This window comes from Xenopus laevis, chromosome 8S (assembly GCF_017654675.1).
Source record: "Xenopus laevis strain J_2021 chromosome 8S, Xenopus_laevis_v10.1, whole genome shotgun sequence".
Lineage (NCBI taxonomy): Eukaryota > Metazoa > Chordata > Amphibia > Anura > Pipidae > Xenopus > Xenopus laevis.
This window is the reverse complement of record NC_054386.1, coordinates 13910247-13935199: the sequence shown is the minus strand read 5'-3', so window position 1 is coordinate 13935199 and position 24953 is coordinate 13910247.

Below are 24953 nucleotides of genomic sequence, written 5' to 3'. Positions count from 1 at the left end.
GCTGTCTCCCATAGACTCCATTTTATCCAAATAATCCAAATTTTTAAAAATGATTTCCTTTTTCTCTGTAATAATAAAACCGTAGCTTGTACTTGATCCCAACTAAGATATAATTAATCCTTATTGGAAGCAAAACCAGCCCATTGGGTTTATTTAATGTTTAAATTAATTTCTAGTGGACTTAAGGCATGAAGACCCAAATTACGGAAAGATCAGTTATTTGGAAAACCCCAGGTCCCGAGCATTCTGGATAACAGGTCCCATACCTGTATTAAATTCGCACAAAGGCAAATTTGTGCACATAGAGGAATAACTTTTCGCTTTGAGAATATTTTTTCCATTACGTTCCCCCAATAATGACTTATGCAGCCATGATCGTCCCTTGTTTGTACATGATGGTCAAGAGAATAATAATTAACAGCTAATAAGAACAACTGTAAACCAGAAGTCCAGCCAGCAGAACAGCAGTTATTGCTGATACAGTGGGTGGATTATAATAGTTTTAAATTTGTGTCATTTTGGGCCAGAATTTGTTTATAAGGTACATTGCAGTGACAAGACTTCTACAGTTTACAACACACTATGAACATTCTCAGTTTTGTATTTTACCTTTTAATCAGCCAGATTCAAATGAGTGAAAAAAACGTTATTTTATGGTTTATAGGTCATATTCAATTCAGGTCCACGTTTTCCCGTAGACTTCAACATAGTTTGGAAACGAGTGTCTGTCCCAAATGCGTTTACAAAAAATATAAGCACTCCTGCAAGATTATCAAGAGTTAAAATGTACATATATGGTCTTATCTCTTGTGATCAGCACCCTCTAGAACATATAAGAAAAAAAGCTTGTTTATTTATATAAAGTAATCGGTATGCCAGATAAAAATAGAATGAAGTAATAAAAGGAGATAATCAGCAGTACTCTGGTAAAAGAGAATTCCTAAGATAAATATCTTGGAAGTTCTCTGGATGCAGGTGCTTAGCAAGATTTATACTTAGAATACTTAAAATATTTTTCCACCAAAGAGAGATTATTCTGAACTAGTTTTTTTGTGCCAACACTAACCATTAGTACTTGGCTTGAGGCCATTGCTGTCTGCTTTGCAGCAGATTCTCCCACCGAAGGGAGATCATTCATTTGAGTACTTTGCTTGTATTCTAGGTGGCAAGATAATTAGCTGAAGTTGTTCTGCAGATGGTTTCCTGGCTGTTATCAGGTACCTACTTATAAACAGTCTGCCTGTGATAGATTCATTGACTAGTGAGTTAAGCTGGAAGCTACATTAAGGTATATTCCAAAGAGAATAGACAAGCTTATTGTTTGCTGTAATGTAATTGAAACTAGCTAAATGCCGTCTCTGCTGCTGAGAGATCTCTCTATTTCTTTTCCCTCCTGGATTTTCTCAGTTTTCAAAATCTGAGGCAATGTAACAAAACACACATTCCTTTCCTTTATTATACTATGCAGGATCATGAAACCCTTTCTATACTTTTTTGGCTTTGCCAATATAAAAGTTCAGAGATAGTAACACCAACATTCAACAAATAGTTTGTAACAAGAAGGAAAGCAATAAAATGCAGGTTTGGTCAGGCCACACACAGAGTCTTCATGCAATTTGCCGGATTTCTAATCACATATGATTTTTTGTGCATGATGGAATACATCAAGGTGGGTTTGGACAACCAAAAACTGGTCCAAACAATGACCTGATTCGGCACGTGTGGAGACAAATGTTAGTTTTTGAACTGACCTTTTACTAAATGATCACTAATTTGCTGATGCTGTATAAATAATGATGTTGATGAATGGTCCACTTAGATGCACTTTCGGGCCACAAATCTGGTGAACAGGTGTTGTTGGTAATACATTAAATGTTTTCTTAAAACAGAAGGTATTCACATGTCTCATGCTACTCATATAGCATTGGTTATGCAAGGTTATAAAATAAAAGGAGATTTAAACCCAGCCTTAAAGGAGAAGGAAAGCTACGGAGGAATTTTATTGCCAATAGATTAGCTGCAATAGTGCAAGCTAGAATGCTATATTTATTCTGTAGAATGTTTTACCATACCTGAGTAAAAAGCTCTAGAAACTCTCTGTTTGTTTAGAATAGGAGCTGCAGTATTAATGTGGTGTGACATCACTTCCTGCCGGAGTCTCTCCCTGCTCTGGGCTCAGATTACCGCAGAGAAGGGAGGGGGGGGGAAGAGGAGCAAACTGAGCATGCTCTTGCCCAGGGCAATGAGGTTTAAGATGAAGGCAGGAAGTCTGATACAGAAGCCCATGTGTACACAATAGAAGGAAAGAAATGCAGTGTTTCTTTTGACAGGGGACTCAGAGCAGCACTACTTTGGGGGTTTACTGGTATATTTAGATGGACCTTTCTGATAAGGCTTACTTAGTTTTAACCTTTCCTTCTCCTTTAAGGAATTTTGGATAGAGACATGGAAGTTGCTCTTATTTTGGCAGACTTTTTGGCGTATTTAAGCCCACCTTGCCTTAACATCCCTAGTTCTGTTCACTTGACTTGGAAACCTTTTTAAATACAAACAAAACAGACCACTTCACCTACTATACTGCTATAGTGTGCTGTGGTCATTTCATTATGAGATAAAAGAACCTCAAAGAGAAGGACATTGTTAACTCAAGCTAACCCTAAGTCTATGGCAGGCTGAAATCATCCTGCTGAAATTCACAGGCCGATTTCAACGAGAGCAGTGTCCTCTCCTTCTTTTGTGTCTGGAACCCTTGTTTAGTCTGTAGCACAAACACACTCATCAGATTTTGGTGAAGAGATGTGAATGCAGAAGAGGATACTGCTCACTGGGAAGGGTTAAAATCGGCCTGGAGATTTCAGCAGGCTCTTTTCGCCATATCTGGCCCTAGCCAAAAGAGTTACAATTATGTTTATATACTTCCACTAAGGAAGTCTTGCATATTACAGGAATTGCATATTTGGCCAAATATTTGCCAAAATAAAATTATCCTGTGCCATTTTGTACTTGACAAAATATTGTGTTGGAAAAAATTAATGTTGAAATCTGAAAAATAGTTTAGGGCAAAAATGTTAAATTTGAAAAAAACTGGGTTAAAAACCCCATTTGAATAATAAGGATCTAACTTTGAGATACTAATGTATCTTAAGCTGGCCATAGACGCAACGATCTGATCGTACAAATCGTACAAATGGATTCGTACGATTTTCGGACCATGTGTGGAGAGTCCCGACATTTTTCGTCCGGCGGAGATCGGTCGTTTGGTCGATCAGACAGGTTAGAAAATTTCTGTCGGCTGCCGATAATATCTCTGGGTGTATTGCCGATCATACGATTTTCAGTGGGAGACTTTCACTAGTTTTGTCGGGACATAGATATCATACGATTGCTGTCAGGGGCAGAACATGATCGGAATGGTAAGACTTTGATCTGAATGGTTAGTGGAGGGTCGGGAGATGGGTAAGTCCGATCGTACGTTAATTCGTACGATCGGATCTTTGCGTCTATGGCCAACTTTAGAATCAGCTTTTTGTTCCAGTAAGATAGTTTCAGACATACAATACAACCAACAGTGTAATACAGAAAATGAATGAATGTGTCACACTTAGGGGCCCATTCATTAAGTTCGAATGAAGGAATAGAATAAAAAATACTTAGAATTTCGAAGTGTTTTTTTTGGCTACTTTGACCATTGAATGGGCTACTTCGACCTTCGACTACGACTTCGATTTCGAATCTAAGGATTCGAACTAAAATCGTTCGACTATTCGACCATTCGATAGTCGAAGTACTGTCTCTTTAAGAAAAAACTTCGACCCCCTGATGTCACCTTTTATAGGTCCCAAAGAGTTTACTCTTACAACAGCTTAAAACCTATAATGACATAATGACATCTCTATTTATTACAACACAGTAACATTACAGCACAGAAGCTTAAATTCATCTACGCATCATTTTATAATATAAGTAATTATTTAAAATCATTTTTACAGCTTTAAAGGAGACATATGGGATAAATGTAAAAACCCTAATTGTGTAGGCAGTTATAAGTAACATATAGTGTTGCCTTTCCATGGTGCTAAAAATTAATATTATCTTTAAAAATAGTCCCTTTATTAGAGCCCCTTTATTAGTTCTCTGGTCCCTGTCTGTGTTTCAAATGAGGGGTGGGTGTGTCCTAATGGTCCCTGCCAGAAGCACATGGCATTGGGGCACAGCCAATCACAGTCATGCAGTCACACAAGCACGGACAGGCTTCAGTTCCCTATCAGGTCCTGCTAGCTGCTGATTGGTTCCTGTCCTACAGTGCAGTGAGCTGAGAGCCGTCGGCTCCCCTGCACAGCCTGGAAATTCAGGGAGAAGGAAGTGAAAGAGATGGGAGGGATTATTAGGGTTTTTGCAGAAACATTCAATAAATCAGCCTGAAACACTACTTTTTTAAGCACAATTCTTCTATATCTAAATGAGTATAATGCACTGGTATGTTCTTATTTTTTACACAATATGTCTCCTTTAAGGCCAATGGAGGATCTTATTAAAGGGGTTGTTCACCTTCAAACAACTAGTTGTTATCAGATAGATCACCAGAAATAACGACTTTTTCCAATGACTTTCTATTTTCTATGTGTCACGGTTTTTCTAATATTGAAGTATAAAGTGTCATTTCTCTCCTTCTGAAGCAGCTCTGGGAGGGGGGGTCGCCGATCCTGTAAACTGTTCTAAATTGATACATTTAGTTGATACATTTCTTATCTTTGTCCCTGCTGAGCAGAATCTCTGGGTTTCATTACAGGCAGCTGTTAGAATTGATACAATTGTTGCTAATACTCCAGAGATGCTGCTGAGAAATGTATCAACTAAATGTTGCAAAATTGTAACAGTTCAGAATCTGCACCTGAATTACTGAGCTGCCAGAATCAAACACCAGAGACAGGAACATTCAACTTTAAACTTAGATTTTGGAAAAAACGTAAAAAATAAATAATGGAAAGTAATTGGAAAAAGTCATTATTTCTAGGGAACAATCTAAAAACAACTAAATTGAAAAAAGTGTTTGGAAGGTGAACAACCCCTTTAAATAATAACAATAGAGCTATGTTTACCTGGACATAGTAACAATGGTACCAATATGGTAAAATATGTTGAATGCATTTCTTATATGGTACTGTATATAACAAATGCATTCCATATATTTTAGAAGCTTGATAACAGGACGATCTACTAACAGTGGACTGTGTACATACATGGGAACAATTGACCCGTTTTAACATCCTCTAAGTAAGCACGCTGGAAGCCAGTCACGTGAACGTACTTTTCACAATTAAAAGGCATTTGCTTGCCAAAAATGCATTCTGCATAGCATAGCTAATCTTGAGTATGTTAAATATAATCAGTAAATCTGTTCCTGCAGTGCGTGAGCGAGCGTTTCAAAGGATTATTGCACCTAGTCACAATTCTTATATTCAGGGCAGAAAGCTTGGAAAACAATGAATAAGGGAACTCGTGAACTGTTTGATGAAAGTATTTTTCACTAGGCGAGGAAACAAGCCATAAACCAAAGGAGATTGTGTTGTATGATGAAAGCCTTTGTACCAAAAAATCACGACAAAACAGGAAGTTTCCTCGTTCTGTAAGAGGACTGGAATTTAGCGAACAGCTACCGCAAGTGACCTACTGTATTAGAGCCTCCGCTGTTACGCACATACAGAATTAGTTTAAGAAGGGCTTACACAAAATGTTCTCTACCAAGTTATTTCAAATAATCATTTGTGACAACTTTCTCCGGTGTGATTATTGCAGTCTATCTGGAGAATTATTTTAACGTTTTAAAGTATTAAAGTCTTCGTGCTTTTTTTTTGTTTAACAATATCCCACATTAAAAGTAAAATAACATAAGTAACCCTTGAAATCAAATACTGGTATGGGACCTTTTATCCAGAATGCTCGGGACCTGAGGCTTTCTGGATAATGGATCTTTCTGTAATCTGGGTTTTCATACCTTAAATCTACTAGAAAATCATGAAAACATTAGGGGGCCGATTCACTAACTTCGAGTGAAGGATTCGAAGTAAAAAAACTTCGAATTTCAAAGTGTTTTTTGGGCTACTTCGACCATCGAATGGGCTACTACGACCTTCGACTACGACTACGACTTCGAATCAAAGGATTCAAACTTAAAATCATTCGACTATTCGACCATTCGATAGTCGAAGTACTGTCTCTTTGAGAAAAAACTTTGACCCCCTAGTTCGCCATCTAAAAGCTACCGAACTCAATGTTAGCCTATGGGGAAGGTCCCCATAGGCTTTCCTAAGTTTTTTTGATCGAAGGATATTCCTTCGATCGTTGGCTTTAGGGCTTTAAATCCTTCGAATCGTTCGATCGAACTATCTGCGCTAAATCCTTCGACTTCGATATTCGAAGTCGAAGGATTTCAATTCCTAGTCGAATATCGAGGGTTAATTAACCCTCGATATTCGACCCTTATTGAATCGGCCCCTTGGTGTTTCTTTGATTGCAGAACATTTATCATGGACTCCAAGGTTGTTGTGAAACGTTTTTTCATAAAGCCCTTGAAAGATAAACTATGGAACTAGCTGAGAAATAAACCATACAACCAACCCATATTCACTAGTCTAGTCTAGTACACACATTTATACTATATTAACAATTTTATGTTCATCCTTTGACAAGTAAATCCTTTTAACACCAATGAAAACATTTTAATACAATAATAACTGGTATTCAATACATTTTTCTGGTGTCCAGGGTCATGTTTGGGTTATTCTCAATCAAGTTCAAGGGGTAGATTTATCAAAGAGTGAAGTTAGAGATGGCTGCAGTCCACTAGAGTGAAATTCCACCACTCTCCGTTTCTATGGGATTTTGGAAGGCATATTCATCAAAGGGTGAATTTTCACTTTCACCCATTGATAAATACTCTTTTAAAAATCCCCATAGAAATGAATGGAGAGTGGGGGAATTTCACTCTAGCAGACTGCAGCCATCTCTAACTTCACTCTTTGATAAATCTACCCTCAAGTATCAGGATCAGATAATTATACAAATCTGACAAAAATAATATACCTATATACAACATAGGGTGGGCATGATTATAAGAGGCCTTACCAACTTGTTGTAAAAGGAAAGTTACCGTACAAACTGTTAATGAAGTTTCACAAATAAACTATACATTTAAAGGGGCACATTACTTAGTTCGAGTGAAGGAATAGAGGAAAAAAAGTTCGAATTTCGAATGGTCGAATATGGCTTCTTCGACCATCGAATGGGCTACGTCGACCTTCGACTACGACCTTCGACTTCGAATCGAACGATTCAAACTAAAAATCGTTCGACTATTCGACCATTCGATGGTCGAAGTACTGTCTCTTTAAAAAATTCTGCGACCCCCTAGTTCACCACATAAAACCTACCGAGGCCAATGTTAGCCTATGGGGAAGGTCCCCATAGGCTTCCTAACAATTTCCTGATCGAAGGAATATCCTTCGATCGATGGATTAAAATCCTTCGAATCGTTTGATTCAAAGGATTTAATCGTTCGATCGAACGATTATTCCTTCGATCGTTCGATCGTAGGAATAGCGCAAGATCCTTCGACTTCGATATTCGAAGTCGAAGGATTTTACTTCGACAGTCAAATATCGAGGGTTAATTAACCCTCTATATTCGACCCTAGGTAAATGTGCCCCTTAATGAATTCGTTATTTAAACAACTTTAAAATGATAAACTCTATTTATTCTCCATTGAAATAAAACATCTTGTCACCAGTCATACACAGCATTTCTGCAGGACATTATAAATATCACTTGGCTGCCTGAACTATGTCCTGTACCTTTTGTTTTTAACAATAACAAATGAGGACTAGATTGAACTGGACAGCTGAGATCATTTACTTATTTGTGGTTTTGGTAAAATATGTGAGGTTTTCAGAAAGTCAAGCTTTTTAAGAATAAACTGAGGCCAATCACTGAATTTGTAACAAATGTCTTGTGCGTAACTTCCTTATTGAAATGCAAGACCACCATGTATAGAACTGCTGTTAGTTAAGTAAAGGCTTCAATAAATACCAACACTATTAGTTTGATGTGGACTCTTGTGGTTTAAAATGCAAAACACACTGATATCCCACTGCAATTTATTTCAACTTATTCACATAATAAAAAACGCAGCATGCCTTAATCTCTAATACTTATGAGAATACCAAGAACAAAGAGAATACAACAGTGGATAAAGCTCACATATATCAAAAAAGAACATTTGCCCTAAGACTGGGCTCATGCCACAATCCATGACTATTAAGGCCAACACAAAATAATTGTATCAGGTGAGGTTTATTATTATGAATATATTTATAAAGCACCAACATATTGCATAGAGCAAAATACAGCTGATAAACAATACAGGAGGTATCAGTCATGGGCTGATTAAGTGCACACCAATGGAGATACTGTTCCTGTTTTAATGAATTAACAACATGGGGCACAATGATTCGAATAGATCGAGCGAAAAAACCCTGCGACTATTCGCCCATTCGATAGTCGAAGTACTGTCTCTTTTAAAAATCATTCGACGGCCTACTTCGCCAGATTAAACCTACCGAATTGCTTTAAAAGCCTATGGGAAAGTCCCATAGGCTTTATTTCTACGTTTTTGATAGAATAAAAAGGCATTTGATCGACCATTCGATCGAATGAAAATCCTTCGATCGAATATTTGATCGCTCGACTTTTCGCCGGGCGAATATTCGCCCATTCGACTATTCGCCTGTGCGTAAATTCACCCGAATTCCCTATTCGATTCTATTCCCCAGTCGAATTTCGAGGGATTTAACCCCTCGAAATTCGACCCTTGATACATCTGCCCCTAAATATTAAATTTTTAACTTTATTTTTGGCGGCCCTTGTGAAGTCTTTCTGAGTGTCCGACACCCCTCTTTTTGTATGTTGCCGTTTTATCTGCTCCCTAAGCTGAGGGTCTGGTGCACCTGGACCACCTATTCTACATGGTGAGTGATCAACATATTCTGTGTCTTGTGCCCTCTCTTTTTCGGTGGATTAATACATGTTTGTAAAACCAGGAAACTGCCATTAGGCCTATCCAACGCTCAAACCCTAAAAATATTTTAAAAATTAAATAGCTGAACTTGAAATAAATCTCATTGCTGCCGTCAACATCAACTACAGTTTACTGTAACTTTATATTAACTCGCCATATCAACATATTATAATATTATGTTTCATCACAAGAGTGCATTATTCAATCTAGTCAACTTGAAAAGAAATACCTGCAAAGAGAAAGAAATGTTACTACTCTGAGCCAATGCTTAAAAAACAGTTAAAATCATATTGTTTGTTAATAACTTCAGGCAAAACAAAAATTGTCTTACGCACAGAGCTCCCATTTGCAGCAGCCTTGATTTACATCAATTTCTGCTTCTCTGTCCACTTTCAGAAAACTACCACCCAACCTCTTTTTGTTTGATCTAGTGCTAGTACGATTTATATCAAATAAATTGTGGGCTGCAAAAATAAAGATGGAAAGTAAAGCTTGCCACTACATACTGGATGCTTGCCATGAGACATCCTATCTCTTTCCAGTAAATAGCCATGCTAAATCTAGTTTTCTGCCAGACCTCTTGCTTGTTTTTTAGAGACAGATCAAACCAGGAGGTGGTGGACTCTTATCGATGCTCCCTAGCAGGTTACAGTTGGCGTTTTGCCACCCACTTGTCTGTGTTAAAGTGACGACAGATAGACCTTCAGCAATGCTTTGAAGCATCATTGAAAGAGAATGAAGAAATCATTTGGCTAAAGAAACAAGTGCCCATCCCTGTATCCATCTATAGCAGAAGCATATACTATATTTATGCAGTAGATTATGTTTGGAACAAAAAATGATAGGTAAATATATGTCAATGTAGGACTCTTGTTTAACATATTGAAGCTGCCAGGACCACCTAGTTTTATTTATGGAGTGTTCCACTATTAGTATGTAAAAAATAGAATTGAAAGGGTTGGTCAGAATTCTTCAAACATGGTTTGACTTTTAAACTTTGAATGCTTACATTTTCTGCACCTGTTTTCATTCTGCAAAATGGTATTTGTTGTGCTTAGTTGGTGCTATGATTACACAACACACTTTTCATTTACATGTGTTCGCACAATCAATTATTCAGCATTGAAAGAAAGAATTTTTTATATTCCTGCCTGTCTATTGTATTTTCCAATACTGCAACACCTTCAAAATTCAAAGAGGGTGGGGGAAACAACAATACCTTATTAAAGGGATACTGTCATGGGAAAAAAATTTTTTTAACTCATTGCTCACAATTGCATCAGGTGCATTGCTCCCCATGTGACATGCTGGAATTCTGGGAAATATGCTGCATGGTGGCAACTTTGGTCAAAAGTTCACTTTGCACATTGTGCTGTTTGCTTGTAAATGACCCCAAAAAAGTCATAAAAACCATGAAAAAACATGGGCAAATAATTAAGAGCAAAAAGAAAAAGATAGTGAAAAGCAATTGAAGTGCTAGAAGAGAAAGAGACAAAAATGAAATAGATGAGAACCTGGATGAATTTTTGACATTATCAGCTAGGGGTAAACTACTGGTTTCCTGGAGGAGATAATAAAAATAATCAGTGATGGTCGAATTTCCATATTTTTCCGCCGGCGAATATATTCGTGAAATTGCAGCTGGCATCTAAATATTTTTGACTCTGAAGACAATTCTGACGCCGACAACAATTCTAGGCGCTCATTAACTTTAATGGATGTCAGAATTGTCGCCAGCATGAAAAATATTCTGACACCGGCGTCAAAATTTGTGTTTCGTGAATTTTTCTCTGTTTCACGAATTTCAAGGGAAATTTGTGTATTTTTGGGCAAAACGGGAGAAATTCGCCCATCTCTAATAATAATAATAATAATATAACCATATGAATAAGCTTAATAGAGGTTATATAGAAGCAGAAGGTTGGAAAAACATTAAGGACTATTGCACAGTGTCTACAACTGACTACCATGTACTTTGCATGAAAAAAAAGTTGCTGTAAAAAACCGCCCATTGATTTCAATGTATTTGCATGGAAAAAAATATCCCCTGACTTCATTGTGTTTTGTGGATTTTTCCATTTGGTGAATCATTTTTGTTGCTTTGCAAATTTTTCAGTGAAGCCGACAGATTTGCTCATTACTAATAATGACCTATATCAGAACTGAAGATGAGGAGGTCCCCGATATTGCATGATGGCAAGACACAAACAAGAGAGGGGTAAAAATATGAATTTCCAACTGTTAACTTTCCAGCTGTTGCAGATTGTTGGCAATAAGCGGTGGTTCACCCCAATGGGTGCTATTGATGCAAAGGGGCCTAAGGCAAATGCTCACTATGGACTACCCTAAATCCAACCCTGCTCCTGTAGTTTCCTCTTGATCAAATTTCATCTCATTACAAAAACATTTTAATGAGCAAGATCTGCATCCTTGTTAAAGAGTTAATGCTGACCATTTGCTTTAAAAGAAAAAAATCCGGATTGACCAAGAATGTTATTATAGTTACATTATCCCAATTCTATTCTTCTTGGCAGCTTTATTAATTATATTGGATCTATGCCTGCATCACTTACATTAGGATTTCAATGCAAAAGTTGCCATGCATTTTTAAAATAATAGTAGTCGAAAGATCATAAATACCATAACCTTTGTATTCTTTGTCTCATATTTTTAACTGTCCTGTTGCTCTCAGAAACTTATATTGCAGTAACACTTGGAAGGGGATACCAGTTATGTTTTAAAACAAATACCATTAATATAAACACTCGTCATCTTTAATCTGACAAAACATTTTGTGTTCCTGTGAACATTCCTCTTAGTGCAATTGACCAAGAAAAATGCTGAGGCAGAAAATAAATGGCAATATGTTTCACTGAGATAGCATTTTAGAATCTTCCTTTCTTTATTCCTAGCCAAAAACAATTAATACTGAGAACAGCCTCTATTATTATTTCCACTGCAAATATTTCACAAAAACATCTCATCCATTTCATGTTTCACACATCAACCCATTCAGGAAAAAATGCTCTATCTTTCTATCTATCTGTATATATAAAAATGAGCTAGCCAAAACCTAAGGCAGACTGCCTGAATAAATGGTGACTAAATCTTCAGTCTGTTACATATATAAATATATACATTGTTAGCAGTGTTTGTATTTAGAATATCTTCACAAGCAACTGTGATAATTTGGCAGTTATCTTAATATTATTTAGGGGCAGATTTATTAAGGTTTGAATTGTAAAATAGAATTTGAATTTTACGAGTTGGATTTTTGGTCAAAACTAACAAATTTGAGTTGGGAATACCATATATACTCGAATATAAGCCGTCCCGAGTATAAGCCGAGGTACCTAATTTTACCTCCAAAAACTGGGAAAGCTTATTGACTCGAGTATAAGCCTAGGGTGAGAAATGCAGCAGCTTCTGGTAAGTTTCAATCAAAAAATTGAGGGTTTCTGCTCCCATTGGAGGTGCCAGCGTCTAGTTTTTGGATGCCGGAGACTATTCTTGGACGCCGGCGAATATTCTTAGAGACTATTCTTAGGCGCCGGTGACTATTCTTAGACGCCGGCGACCGTTTTTGCGCTTGACCCGAGTATAAGCCGGTAGAGTTTTTCAGCATATTTTGGGGGCTGAAAAACTCGGCTTATACTCGAGTATATATGGTAATCAAAACTCGAATTCGAATTCCAGATTTATCATACCTTGACCCTGGGAACAACTTGAATTCAATAGTACACCACCTAAAATCTGCCGATTTCATGTTGAAGTCAATGGCAGAGGCCCAGTGATCCATTTGAAGATGGTTTTTTTTGGAGAAAAAACTTGATTCCAGTTTAGTTGAATTTGATTTGAGTTTTCGGGTCGGTAACATTTGTTTGAGTTTTAGATGTTCGAGTTTTTTCTTAAATAAGATACTATTCGAATTTTGAGGTCATTCGAGGTAAAAAAAAACCTCTCTAACTCGATCTTTGATAAATATGCCCCTTCATTTTTTTGAAATATATTTATTTGAACGTAATGTGAAAAATTGACTGAACACATCTTGTGGCCATAAGCACATCCATGTTTAGCATCATATCCCAGCCATAGTGGCCATGTTATCAATGTTAATATAATCTTTACAGAAAAGCCTTTTCGTGTTTCTTATTTAAATCATTTGTTAGCAAAAAAGCTTTCTAAAGAATACAACAAGACTGCCAATCTGCTTTTTTTATAACTGCAGCTGTGGGCGTTGTGGTTTCTTTTGGGTGGATCAGAAATAAAATAGAGTCTTCCTTTCCTTCCTAAGGGATAGCTAAGAATGATGAATGTCACGTCTAGTCATTATTTTGTCAGACCTGCGCTAATTAACGTTTTACTCCTTGTGTATACAACACATTTGATATTCTCTCATCTATTAAACAAAGGAATGGGGATGCACCATTAAAAGGGTGTTAAATTGTCAAGTCATAAGTTTTGTCAATTAATGCATGTTCTTGCTAAATCTATAGGGGCCGATTCACCAAGGGTCGAATATAGAGCGTTAATTAACCCTCTATATCCGACTGGGAATTAAAATCCTTCGACTTCGAATATCGAAGTCAAAGGATTTTAGCGCAAATAGTTCGATCGAACAATCAAAGGATTATTCCTTCGATCGAACGATTAAATCCTTCGAATCGAACAATTCGCAGGATTTAAATCCAACGATCGAAATAATATCCTTTGATCAAAAAAACTTAGGAAAGCCTATGGGGACCTTCCCCATAGGCTAACATTGAGTTCGGTAGCTTTTAGATGGCGAACTAGGGGGTCAAACTTTTTTCTTAAAGAGACAGTACTTCGATTATCGAATAGTCAAACGTTTTTTAGTTCGAATCCTTCGATTCGAAGTCGTAGTCGAAGGTCGAAGTAGCCCATTCGATGGTCGAAGTAGCCCAAAAAACACTTCGAAATTCAAAGTTTTTTTACTTCGAATCCTTCACTCGAAGTTAGTGAATCGGCCCCATAATCTTTTTTTATTGGGCTATGGAACTTGTAAATATGGATGAACCACTTCATTATATGGACTACTGTCAAGCCTTGAACTAATTTTTATTATGACCTAAAAATGCTTATTTATTGTTTTGTGTTACATGAAATATCACTTGTTTACTCTGACCTGATGATATCATTGTATGGGTGGACCAGTGTGAGCTCCTTCTTGTTGTAGTGTGTGAACTCAACAACACTACAACAAAACCAATACAATTCTAGAAAACTGGATTCCACCCGATCTTGGAATAGGTTAATTAAAGCATCACTTTATTGAAAATAAATTAAAAATTCTAATCATACTTAATAAGAAACACCCCAAAAGGATACACATGTAAACCCTAATCAAGAAGCAGTAGAGTAATAGAGAATAAAGAATATAATACAAATATGATAATACGCCAATGAGTAGAAAAAGAGTAAACTCATTTTGTAGACATACCGTATATACTCAAGTATAAGCCGACCTGTGTATAAGCCGAGGTACCTAATTTTACCTACCTAAAACTGGGAAAATTTATTGACTCTAGTATAAGCCTAGACACTGTTATCACGGACAGTGCTGAGCAGCTATTTAACCCAACAATAGGTTAATCTCAATGGATGTTAGGTATGGATTGTGAACCTAATCAGCAAACGGCTAGCTTGCCTTGCTGGTAAATGTCTATTCTATCGCTAGTAAATTCAAGCACACGGTTCATTCAGCCAGTTCCAACCCCTTCACCCTCATGATTCACCACCCGCAGTAAAGTACCATACAGTGATAATGCCGTATTGCTTAGGTGCTTAATTTCTACAGAGAGCTAAGTTCTGGCCCACGGATCAATACACCACATCCAACCCCTTCATCCTCGTAGTACACCCTCCCGATCCGTTTTACCATAAAGGTCCCTATAAAACGTCCTGCCAAGCTGAAGCTAAAAGATGCGCCTGCCTCCCACCATCCCATGAACAGGTTTGCATATGTGGGAGCAAAGGCTGCACCCATTGCAACACCTCTGACTTGTAAGTAAAATTTATCATTAAAGACGAAGAAATTATGGTTAAGACAAAAATCTGTCAAATCTGCCATAAAATCTATGTACTGTTGGTCCCAATCACTCTCAGTTTCCATAAAGTATCGTATGGCTCTTATGCCTTGTTTGTGAGAAATGGAGGAATATAGGGATTCTACATCGCAGCCCACCAAGTATGTACCCCTATCAACTTTGACCTCTGCCAGTTTTTGCAGAAGGTCACCAGTGTCCTTAAAGGAAAACTATACCCCCAAAATGAATACTTAAGCAACAGATAGTTTATATCAAATTGAATGACATATTAAAGAATCTTACCAAACTGGAATATATATTTACATAAATATTGCCCTTTTACATCTCTTGCCTTGAACCACCATTCCGTGACTCTATCTGTGCTGCCTCAGAGATCACCTGACCAGAAATACTACAACACTAACTGTAACAGGAAGAAGTGAGGAAGCAAAAGGCAGAACTCTGTCTGTTAATTGGCTCATGTGACCTTACATGTGGTTTGTATGTGTGCACAGTGAATCTTACGATCTCAGGGGGCGGCCCTTATTTTTTAAAATGGCAATTTTCTATTTATGATTACCCAATGGCACATACTACTAAAAAAGTATATTATTATGATAATGGTTCATTTACATGAAGCAGGGTTTTACACATGAGCTGTTTTACTCAGTATCTTTTAATAGAGACCTACATTGTTTGGGGGGTATAGTTTTCCTTTAATATATGAGGGAAGTGAAACCACAAATTTGCGTAGTTTCATATCAATATATTGGCTGGCCTTTTCACATATGTTACCATTCCCAGACACAATCGGACGACCTGGAGGTTTATTTAAATTTTTGTGAATTTTGGGAAGCATGTAGAAAGTAGGGGTAACGGAAAAATTGTTCTGTAATGCCCTTGATTCACTTGCAGTGATGAGGCCTGTTTGAAAACCATCTTTAATTAAATTATTGTAAGTCAATCTGAAGCGTACAGTTGGGTCATTTGATAATTTTTGATAACATGACGTGTCGTTCAGTTGTTTTAACGCTTCCGTTAAATACATAACCCTGGGCCACAAAACTATATTACCTCCTTTATCAGAAGGTTTTATAATTGTATCGTCCCAGGATGTTATTTCCTGTAGGGCAAGTTTCTCCACTCTATTGAGATTATCATGGCCCTGACTGGGTATGTTCATGAGATCTCTCATGACCAATTCACCAAAGGTGATTACTGCGGAACTTATATTCCTGGGAGGCATGAATTTGCTCTTTGGTTTCAGAGATCCCACGGGATCAGTTTGTTCAATCAAAAGGTCGTTCAAATCTGTCAGAGCTTGTTCAAATGCTATTTGCTCAGTCGTAGACACAACTACAGCCCTGTCTCCCAGCAGCGCACATTCTGCCAAAGCGACCCCCCAGCGATCAACCGGACTTCTTTGCAAAGTTGATGGTGACAGAGAATTGCCAAACGGATTACTGTGTGCATTGTCCCACTGTCCCACTACCATGTGCAGAGGGTGCTGTGTGATATTGCCATCACTGTTAATCTTTCGTATAACCAACAGAGGGTGCTGTGTGATATTGCCATCACTGTTAATCCTTCATATAACCAACAGAGGGTGCTGTGTGATATTGCAGTTACTGTTATTCTTTCATATAACCAGCAGATGGCGCTGTGTGATATTGCAGTCACTGTTATTCTTTCATATAACCAACAGAGGGTGCTGTGTGATATTGCAGTCACTGTTATTCTTTAATATAACCAACAGAGGGCGCTGGGTGATATTGCAGTTACTGTTATTCTTTCATATAACCAGCAGATGGCGCTGTGTGATATTGCAGTCACTGTTATTCTTTCATATAACCAACAGAGGGTGCTGTGTGATATTGCAGTCACTGTTATTCTTTAATATAACCAACAGAGGGCGCTGTGTGATATTGCAGTCACTGTTATTCTTTCATATAACCAACAGAGGGTGCACTGTTATTCTTTCATATAACCAACAGAGGGCGCTGTGTGATATTGCAGTCACTGTTAATCTTTCATATAACCAACAGAGGGCGCACTGTTATTCTTTCATATAACCAACAGAGGGCGCACTGTTATTCTTTCATATAACCAACAGAGGGTGCTGTGTGATATTGCAGTCACTGTTATTCTTTCATATAACCAACAGATGGCGCTGTGTGATATTGCAGTCACTGTTATTCTTTCATATAACCAACAGATGGCGCTGTGTGATATTGCAGTCACTGTTATTCTTTCATATAACCAACAGAGGGCGCACTGTTATTCTTTCATATAACCAACAGAGGGCATTGTGGGATATTGCAGTCTCTCCCCAAGTGAACTGTTGGTATAGGAATGATTAAAAGTGACTGCAATCTCAGCTACTGCCCGCTGACCCGAGTATAAGCCGAGGTAGACTTTTTCAGCACATTTTGGATGCTGAAAAACTCGGCTTATACTCGAGTATATACGGTAGTATGAAAATATATATACTAAGGGGCCAATTCATTAACTTCGAGTGAAGGATTCGAAGTAAAAAAACGTTGAATTTCGAAGTGTTTTTTGGGCTACTTTGACCATCGAATGGGCTACTTCGACCTTCGACTTCGAATCGAAGGATTCAAACTAAAAATTGTTTGACTATTCGACCATTCGATAGTCGAAGTACTGTCTCTTTAAGAAAAAACTTTGACCCCCCCCTAGTTCGCCACCTAAAAGCTACCGAAGTCAATGTAAGCCTATGGGGAAGGTCCCCATAGGCTTGGCTATCTTTTTTTGGTCGAAGGATAATCCTTCGATCGTTGGATTAAAATCCTTCGAATCGTTTGATTCGAAGGATTTTACGGTTCGAGCGAACGATTATTCCTTCGATCGTTTGATTGCAGTTTCTGTGCAAAATCCTTCGACTTCGATATCCGAAGTCGAAGGATTTTCATTCCCAGTCGAATAGCGAGGGTTAATTAACCCTCGATATTCAACCCTTGATGCATCTGCCCCTAACTATATATTTTCAAGTTGTTCAGCGAGTGAGATACATTCTAAGCCATATCCATGTATGCAAACTTCAGTATTTAAAAGTATCAAAAAGACATCTGAGGAATATGGACCCATCCTAAGATTTTTATGTTCACAAGCAGAATGATAAAAAATAAACAAAAATAAAAAGTGAATGGGGGTGAGAGGGGTTACATTTTGAATTTGCAAAGATAATGACAAAGCCACAGATTATCTCCTAATTCAATTCCCTATAAATTTATGGAATTTCAAGAGATGGACCATCAGAAGGTCAAGCCAGCAATTAAGAAAAACTTCTTTCCAGAAAGGTTTGGGTTGAGAGATTAGATCATTTAAACTGAAGCATTGTTCTTGAGTTATATATAAGGGCAATGGGCATGCTCCAAGACATACCAGCTCAAAATTGTGGCAGGATTTGTGGATTAGTGTGCCTGCAAATAACGTACAAAGGGGATGGATTAACGTGTTGAACTGAGCAAGCCTGACACTGAAGTGAACTGTATTTACAAATATACTGTATATAAATTCAGTTATGCAATAGGAAAATGAGCTAAACCCTGCTTAATAATTGAACATTTTGTTCTGAAAATAAGAAATTGCAGTGAAATACCATTTGACTGGCCACATTATGATTTTTAGAGAAATATCAAATGAGTCATAAGAAATGGTTTTAATTAATGAAGGATCAACCCAATGTGTTAGCATTGGAGCATTGGCTTTTGAAACTAGAATACAGTGAACAGAAAATAAATCCTGGTGATTAAATGCCCAAAGTCTTTTGCCACAGACTATAAAACCAGTAAGACTGAACAACTAAACAATGGATTATTATTGTACATTCAAAATAATGTATATTACTAGCCATCTCATGCAAACCACTTAACCGAAAATCATTGGCTACTATCATAATTTAAACTTAAGCTTGTAATAAAGACTTGTATCTATAAGGCACATCTCTCAACATGGATCACCTAGGTAAAAATACATATACTGAAAACACATTATACTGTATGTACTGTATAATTATACTGTATAACATCAGGTGTACCTGTAACTGCACCTTTACAAGCTTAGGTGTAAATAGGGAATAGACTTTATCAACCAAGATTTAAAAAAATCTCCATGAAGTTGGCCTACTATTTTATAACTGATTGAAAATTCACCAAACTCAATATATTTTGTCTGTCCAGATGAGAGCAGTTGAAAAATTTACCTGGTATATAACCTAAACATTTAACCTTTGTTAGACCTATAAACCCTGGTAACATGCCCAGTCATTTACCCAGAGCCCCAGGTCTAATTAACCACTTTCAATGGACATTGCTGCTTTTCAAATTCTTCAGAAAACTGAAGACATTTACAATAACTAAACTTAAATCAACAACACTCTCTAGGCACTTAATATCATTTTATTAAATGCATATGTCTAGTTGCAATTCTCTGTCTTGGGACTTTAAGGAAGCTATCAACACCTCTGAAGCACGAATTAGGACATAGGTTCAATTATCTGTACAAAAGTAATGTAACTAGACCATTTTTGAGCCAGCCAGCTTTGAAAGTTGTTCACAAACATATACTGAGATATACATCATTAGGGGGCTGATATATGAACACCTGCACTTAAATGTACAGTACAGTCCCATTTAGCAACCAATTAGTTCTTTAGTTGAATTTTTCAACTTGTGGTAAACTGTCTAAGGCTGGTGGCACATGATAACATTCAGGGGAGATAAGTCGCCCATTGACAAATCTCCTCTTCTTGTGGCGACTAATCTCCCCAAATGCCTTCCTGCCATCAAGAATGGGAATCGTCGGCGGGATGGCATATGTAACACTAAGGGGCAAATTCATCATGGGTCGAATATCGAGGGTTAATTAACCCTCGATATTCGACTGGGGAATGAAAATCCTTCAACTTCGAATATCAAAGGATTTTGCGCCAAAAACTTCGATCAAACGATCGAAGGAATAATCGATCGATCGAACAATTAAATCATTCGAATCGAACGATTCGAAGGATTTTAATCCAACGATCGAAGGATTATCCTTCGACCAAAAAAAGTTAGGCAAGCCTATGGGGACCTTCCCCATAGGCTAACATTGGGTTCAGTAGCTTTTAGGTGGCGAACTAGGGGGTCAAAGTTTTTTCTTAAAGAGATAGTACTTTGACTATCGAATGGTCGACTAGTCGAACGATTTTTAGTTCGAATCCTTCGATTCGAAGTCGAAGTCGTAGTCGAAGGTCGAAGTAGCCCATTCGATGGTCGAAGTAGCCAAAAAAATTTTCGAAATTCAAAGTTTTTTTACTTCGAATCCTTCACTCGAGCTTGGTGAATGGGCCCCTTAGTTTTGCGACGTCAACTGAAGTTTCTCCACTTTGGAAAACCGTTGATTTGCATTCATGCCAGCGGGAAGGCCTTTTGAGGAGATTAGTCGCTCAAAGAAGAGGAGATTTGTTGATGGGCGACTAATCCCCCCCAAATCTTGCCATGTGCCACCAGCCTAAAGCTAATTAACTGGTTCCCTGTTTCTTATGCTCCTGCTCAGCAAGTTTATTACATGTTAATAAGTTATAAATATATTATTTGTACATGTTTTAACCTCTATGTTTTAAATTATAAATATATTATGCTGTGTGCAGAGTATTTACAATAATGCAGTGTTGCCAGACTGGTAAGAAGGGAACTTCAGAAGCTTTGTCACCCACGTTGTAGTACAATAATCACGATGACAAAACCTCCAGTGCCAGTAGCTTCACTTATAGTGGTGTGTTAACATTTCAGATTCTAAACAATCTTTGTTGTGTGGCATTGTTTAATTACAGGTTAATAATAGTGATGGGTGAATCTGGAAAATATGTGAAATGCAGGAATTCACCTAAATGCATTGAAGTCGACAAAACTTTTTTTGACATGCTGCAAATTGCTCAACAAATTTTTGACCCGCAAAATTTTTTTCACCCTATGGGCATCATTTTTGTGGCAAAACTTCACAAGTTAATAATTAAATCCATTGAGTGCAATCAATATCACTGATATTACTATAAATATCGCCAACCAACAAATCCCTGTAGTCTAATATGATCATCAGTGTTTATTGCTTGCATTGTCAAGCAAGTGGGTGTTTTTTCTTTCCAGCTTTCATTTGGGAAACACTTGCAAGTTTTCTACCCTCAACCTAGAATCACTGGATTAAACAGTTAACCATATGAAATCTAGGTTTTCCTTGCACATGCTAATTAACATGGGCTGCTATTGGTTCCCGAAAACATGTGCAGATGCTGGAGCCTATGCTGTAAAATATTAAAGAATAGTCTGATTAAAAAAGGCAAAGACATGTCAGACACATGAAATAGTTAAGGAATATATATTTACATAAATATTGCCCTTTTACATCTCTTGCCTTGAACCACCATTTCGTGACTCTATCTGTGCTGCCTCAGAGATCACCTGACCAGAAATACTACAACACTAACTGTAACAGGAAGAAGTGAGGAAGCAAAAGGCAGAACTCTGTCTGTTAATTGGCTCATGTGACCTTACATGTGGTTTGTATGTGTGCACAGTGAATCTTACGATCTCAGGGGGCGTCCCTTATTTTTTAAAATGGCAATTTTCTATTTATGATTACCCAATGGCACATACTACTAAAAAAGTATATTATTATGATAATGGTTCATTTACATGAAGCAGGGTTTTACACATGAGCTGTTTTACTCAGTATCTTTTAATAGAGACCTACATTGTTTGGGGGGTATAGTTTTCCTTTAACGCTTGTTGAATGTCTGGCAGTGAAGTGGTCAGTGTTATGTTTACATTTTGTTAATGATCTCTGCATATTTTTCAAATCTGAGCTAGTTCCTCTTGAGCAGGAAACATCACTTTATTTTCTATTAGGCAAACATACTACCAAAATGTAACTGTGGGTGGCCATCACGTGACACAGAAATATGCCTTATGTAACCATTGATGCTTGAAGTTTGTGTTTAACTGCTGATTTACTGTCCATGTGGCTGGTTACCTAGGAAACCTTTCAAAATACTTTAATTACTTAGATGAATAGCAACTGTTAAACACAGGCATTGAAAAACTGTTACACGTGAAACAGCAGAAGTGGCTTCTGAAAATAGATGAATCGTGGGATGAACCAAAATAAAGCAATGCATTTGTAGGAAAACTTGACACAGAGAATGAACATACCTTTTATACTATGACAAAGTCTGTGTACTGTAGCTTTGAATGTTTATGGAACCTTATACTTTGTTTCTGTAATATGGTTTTACATGGAAGTGTGTGCAGCCTGCAACCATCTCTCTTTTGTGGGACATAGATGGTTATTAAAAAGGGATACTGTCATGGGAAAACATGTTTTTTTTTTCAAACACATCAGTTATAGTGCTACTCCAGCAGACTTCTGCACTGAAAACCATTTCTCAAAAGAGCAAACAGACTTTTTTATATTCTATTTTGAAATCTGACATGGGGCTTAACATATTGTCAATTTCCCAGCTGCCCCCAGTCATGTAACTTGTGCCTGCACTTTAGGATGGAACTACTTTCTGGCAGGATGTTATCTCTCCTACTTAATGTAACTGAATCAGTCTCAGTGGAACTTGGCTTTTACTATTGAGTGTTGTTCTTGGATCTACCAGGGATCTGTTATCTTGTGTTAGGGAGCTGCTATCTGGTTACATCCCACTGTGCTTTTGTTAGGCTGCTGGGGGGGGGATGGGGTGATATCATTCCAACTTGCAGTACAGGAGTAAAGAGTGACTGAAGTTTATCAAAGCACAAGTCACATGACTGGGGCAGCTGGGAAACTGACAATATGTCTAGCCCCATGTCAGATGTCAAAACTGAATATTAAAAAAATCTGTTTGCTCTTTTGAAAAATGGATTTCACTGAAGAATTTTGCTGGATCAGTACTATTACCGAAGCTGAGTAATACCGAAGCTATTACTCAGCTTCGGCCTTTCTGTCTTCTTTGACAAGCAAATATAGACTCTTGCTATGCGGCTAATATCATAACAGTTGCAGAATTTGCTCGATGTGTACTACATTGACCAGTCAGGGGGGAGGAGATGCTGGTGTTCCATTTAAAAGAAACAGTAAGTTCAGATTTGTGATTTCTGCAGTAGTTAACTTTGTAAAATTCCTCATTTCCCACCACTACACACTATCCTCTTCTCCACATCTGAGTCAGGTCTTTGTACTCCAGATGTTGGCTTTAAGCATTTAACAGCAACTATACCACTGAAAATATGTGATGTCAGGGTTTTCTATCAAAGAACTGTGGGCGCTGTTACTATATCAAATGGTGGAATCTTCTGTATATATTATAACAGAAACAAAATAGTATGTTTTGCACAGGCAAGATGCTATACTATCACAGCTTCTTAAAGAAGAGCCAAACCCTATTTATTACAATCCCCTACACCCCTACCCTACATAAACCCCCTCCCTGCTCCCCCCCCAGCCTAGGTGTTACCCCGGGTAAATGCCCCTAACTCTTTACTTACCCCTTATTGCAGATTCAGGGCATCAGAGTTCACGGGAGCCATCTTCTTCTCTTCGGTAATCTTCGGTCTTCTTCCGACGCTTTGGCAATTTACGTGGCTTTTCGATATGCTGCTCTCTTCCCGAAGATTACTGAAGAGTAGAAGATGGTGCCCGTGAACTCCGATGCCCTGAATCTGCAATGAGGAGTAAGTAAAGAGTTAAGGACATTTACCCAGGGTAACACCTAGGCTTGGGGGGGGGCAGGGAGGGGGGTCTATGTAGGGTAGGGGGTTAATTAAAGGGGTTTGGTTCTCCCTTAATACTCATCTACACTCATCAATTTAGTCCTCATTCCCTTGCCCCAACATGGGCACCCCTGAGCACTCCTGTCTAAGGGCTTATGGATTCCTTTTATACTCTTCATGTTCCCAACAGTGGGATGTCTTTTCCCCAGGGCAATATTATCCTGCCAGGTAAGTTCTACCCCATTACTAATACAGGGAAAGCAGCTATATATAAAAAGGACGGCTTTTCACTGCTTCATATTTAATATTTACATACTTAGACACATAGCATTCGTATACAGGGTGGAAATTTTATAAGAAACCAACATTTTGTTTCTACAACAATAATCAGGTGTTTTTTATCGACTTGTTTGAGTCATATTTCTCTGAAATAATTCCAGTTGCACAAGGGATAACAGAGATAAAGCAGTCAGTAAGCTCCTTTACAAACCTGATGCTATAAACCATATCATGGAATAATCCATTAATTGTAGTTTAATGTAAGTTAACATATGAAATCACATGTACTGAGTTACTGTGGATCATTGTTCTGATGTAATGGGCATTTGGATATTATAGCAGTTACTGGACTGCTGAAGCCTGAACAGCATAGTATTATTGACTGATGTTCCATGTTCACTAAACCCATGTTCATGGACCCATGTTCATACCATTAACCTGCCCATTAAGCTGCAAAAATGAAAATTCTCCCACGTTCTAATGATAACTTCTATTTTTCAGCACATTTTATTCCTATTTAAAGCCTGTTTACTGTAGAGCAAGGAAATACTGAAGCCTTTGGCAACATACAGAAAAAGTATTTTTTTTCTCCCTTAGAATCTTTTATTGTCACGTTGATCAATAACAGGGTCACTCAACTTGCAAGTGATCTATTGCCGACTTGGCTCCCAGTTTGGTGTAACTTACATTGACATATCTATCCAAGTAGTACATTTCCTTTTCTGTAACATTGGAATCTATTCCCGTCGAAAGAGCTTTGGCTGCCAAGTTTTTTCTCTTCTGGTCTATTGTCTAGTT